The sequence below is a fragment of the Aulostomus chinensis genome, chromosome 13 (genome assembly GCF_037954235.1).
Source record: "Aulostomus chinensis isolate RoL2024-O1b breed Wild chromosome 13, RoL_Achi_v1.0, whole genome shotgun sequence".
Classification (NCBI taxonomy): Eukaryota; Metazoa; Chordata; class Actinopteri; order Syngnathiformes; family Aulostomidae; genus Aulostomus; species Aulostomus chinensis.
Window position 1 is genome coordinate 18,682,041 of NC_141332.1, and position 4,183 is coordinate 18,686,223.

Below are 4,183 nucleotides of genomic sequence, written 5' to 3' on the forward strand. Positions count from 1 at the left end.
TCCATGTGCAAACACAATTAGTCATATGTGAGTGTGTGTCCTAAAAACAGCCTTACTCTGCTTGGAAAAGCCACTGTGTCCCCATCCATGTGAGCAAAGTGCCTGATTCTCTCATTTCATTGATTTATCTGTATTTTTATTTGTAGGTGAGTTAAGAAGTTTACGCTAGAGGATTAGGATATTCTGAGAAATGTCCCTCAGTTTTCTAAAAAAAAAAACCCTAAACAATGATAATCTTCTGCCACTCATAAGGCTGAGTTGTTACCATCCACTGAAGAGACTTAAAAATGGCAATCGGATGAATGTTCTGTCCCCAAGATACTTTATGTTATAATGCAGTGATCAACCTGTGCAACATTTCTTTATAGAGTGAACATGTTACAGTTGCACTGCATAATTGAAAGAAAAATGTTTTCCCAAAACATCTCACTCAACCTGTTGAGTCTATCTGCAGATCCGTCTGCTTTAAAATTACTTGGAATTCTATAAACTGGAGATTAATCAAATCTTCCCCAAAGCTGTTGTACAGTATACCCTCCATGTACTGCCTGAGATGCACTTTGGCTTTTTCACCACAAGATGGCGAGCATGTATCTCAATCATTATCAAAGATGATGAAAACGAGTGAGAGGATCATGTGACGTGTTATTTATTATTGCAGCAGAGTAAAAAAAAAAACAACAACTCTCAGCCAGAGACTGAATGCACACCAATGTTTAATCAATCTTTAAAGAATGACCTCATTTCAAATCTAACGAGCTCTGTTGACTGTCTGACTGAAGTGTGTTAATTCAGATTAAACTCTGCCCCACAGAACACTTTAACTTTAACAGCATAAAAACCCCTCTACCCACCAAAACTGAAGGCACATGCATTCATTTTATGGTAATATATATATATATTTTTTATGTCTGGAAAAAAAAATGTATTGTAGCAAAGTCTTGAATCTTAAAAATATAATACCAATGCTATAACCAGTTGCTTTAATGCTTCGCAGCACATGAAGGTGCAAGGTGTTTATCCAGGGTTAGGAATCACGCATAAACAGCAGCATGTTTCCCAATATGTAGTAACTTCCTAGACTTTTGTTCATCCTTTTATACTTTCTGTCCTAAGATGGAGTTGTCAAGGGTAAAGCTGATTCGTTGTGCCAGCTGTAGATTGAACTTCGGTGTCATTTTGTGGTTTGGCGTTTAAGATGCAACCTAAACCCCCCCAGAGTCCAAAGTCTTCTCAAGTGTTGGCAACTATTGACTGGAGGCATTTTTATTCCATTAAATCGATAAAAGGCTGAATAATTCATATTCGAATAATCAACAGAGTCTGCTCAATACAAGAGCTTCTCTCTCATTTCTGGGTGAATATCGACTCCATAGATATGATGCATTCATTTGCTGAAGCAGAATTTTTCATAGTTGGGTGAACATTTACTGAAAAAAAAAAAAAAAAAGAAAGATTTTTATCAAATATGTTTCTGTGAAAGTGTACTAAGATATATGGGATTTGAGCTCATGAAGGTGCATCACTTCTTTGAGACCAGAATGCAGAAAGCACAGACATTTTTGGACAGTTTTGCTGTTGTAGCTGTTCGAGCTGGTCACCATTAACCTTCAAGCTAAATACAAGTGAGCTCGAGACATCTCCTGTATTTGGGAATACTTGAAAGGCAAAAATATACTTCCTAAGTGAAGTATTCTTTGAATGGAACTCTGTGCCTTGTGTGGCAGCTGTGGCCCTGTGCAACAAGGCAACATAGTTGATACTATGCCATCCTTCCTCTTGTATGTGCCTAGCATGATACAGTAGCTCTCACTAGCAGCAGTAAGAGCTGTGAACCGACTCGGCTTTGTTGAATGCGTGGCTAGATAGATAGAATGAAGCAAAACTGTGACTGACAATTGATTCATGAAGATTTCCGTCTTCTCTCTCTTTGGCAGCACTAGACGGCTGGGGAATCTGTGTCGGCTCCAATTAGATTAGTCACTACAGTGTGGGATCAAGTCAGGGCCTTGAAGATCATAAAATCTCTGATGCTAGCTCAGTGCTATTGATTGTTTCAGAGCAGTATCTCCTGAGCTGCGAGGAGCCTGCTCTTTCACCAGGGACATGGTGTTATTTGCAGAGGTTTTATGTTGGGCTGCAGTAAAACTTTCCTGTGAATCAAAACCTTCATATTTGTGAATAAATAGAGGTGACTGCATTTTCCTCGTCAATCTTGGGATATCTGAAAGCACACGAAACCAAATGTGCAAAACGAGGCCCATTAGCTTCCTTATCAACATTTCTAGGATGAGTCTACAGCTGTGGTAGCAGCTTTGGCGATGTTGCGGTATCAGTGGTTGGAAGAAAAATTCAAATTCCAGCATGAGACAAGCTCACAGTGACAATAGCAGGTATTACAGTAATACGGTAACCATGGCTGCAATTATAGTTTAATGCCTCCTCTCCACATATGGGTATAATTCTGTTGTATAATGTATGGAGTCTATGGCCTGGTGGTAGTAGAGTAGCCAGCAGTGAGAGGCTAATTTATTCTGTTTTTTGTCACCTAATGTGTAGAATATGCACATCTGTAGACAAAGTAAAAGCCTGTTATTTCGCTCACTTAGCTTGTTTTTGTTAGCACACTGTCCACATGTCCAAAAGTTACATTTTTTTTCAATGTACTCGAGGCTAATGGCACAAAAATACATGAAGGAGGCATCTCTACAAACCCATTCTTTTGGGAATGAATACATTTCCAAGTACGTCACCAGATTTACAGATGCAAGACCCCAAACACTGGCTGATAATGGCTGAGTACGTGGTCGGATTCAGATTTTGTCTGCTTTCGGGTTTTCACTTGATAACAGTGTGCAAGCCTTTCATGTGCAACATGAGAGTGTGAGGGTGAGTTTGTCCACGGTGACATTTCAGTGACGATGGTATGAAAAGATCTCAGGGCCACGGGGAATGAGCTGTGTTTAATTAGAGCAGCTGTTCCTTGCAGGTTCCACGGTGGTCGTCATGAGCTCAGGGAAGCTCCCGGCGATCACTTGGAAATGTTAATAATGACACGTGTGGGCTTCTTTATATAGACGGCAGCTTGTAGATCGGCATCCTTGGTGACATGCGAGCACTCACTAGTTTTTTGCGTGCTATAATGAGCAGGATGAGCAGAGTCATCTCACCGAGCTTTAAGAGGCAGAATATCCCATTGTTAGGTAGAAGCATCAGAAAGGCAGGTGAATGGCTGGTCATTTTCACAAACAGCTCATATGATGGGAGGAGTAAAAGGAGGCGCCCGTCACAACGCAACGGACTTGAATATTGTCTGTTGAAGGTCCTTTAGTTTAAATCAGGTCCATGAAATATATTAATAAAGTACATGTACAGCAAAATGACAAGAAACTGTATTGGAAATGTAAAACGGGGGGGGGGGGGAGGGGCAAAATTAGCCCTTCATGAGGTTCAATTTGGCCTGCAGAATGTAATTAAAGGCCCCCAGATAATGCAGCTGTCTATTGTGTTGCCTATCAACACTAGACCCCAGGCTCCAGGCTCAGTTTGCCATGTTGGTTGAGTGTGAATAATATTATAATGATAAAGTTGAATAATAATAATAATAATAATAATAATAATAAAAGGTTTTAACAAATAATGATGTAAGTCACTGTTTATGCTGTTTTCTTTCTTGTGATTCAAGTTGGAAATGCTCTTCAAATACGTAGAATCCCTAATTATTGATTATTTGTCATAATTTGATCAAACTTGTGTTCCCGATGCTTTTAAAGAGAGTTACCTGCACTTAAGAAAATCCTTCAATAATGGAAGGAAGCCCCAGACAATACCACATTTTATTGTCACTGAAACATGAAGTCAATCAACAATGAAAAAGCCTTAATAGTGTTGAATAAAGGGAACTGCAGCCCACCATTACATTCCAGTCTGATCCCTCCCAGGGAAAAGGTTTTGGTACCCCCTGATCCAGAACATTCAACCTTTGCATTTCAAGTGATTATTTTGTGTATTGATTTTTATAAATATGAGGAGAAAGGAGTGGACTTATTGATATAAGTCTCTCGTGTCAAGTAACATCCAGTAGGAATGTTAGTGAAATGCACTATATTGCCACTCTACAGGGGGCTAAACCCAGGTACAGCTAAGTGGGTCAGTGATCCAGTAATGCTTAACATCACTCTAG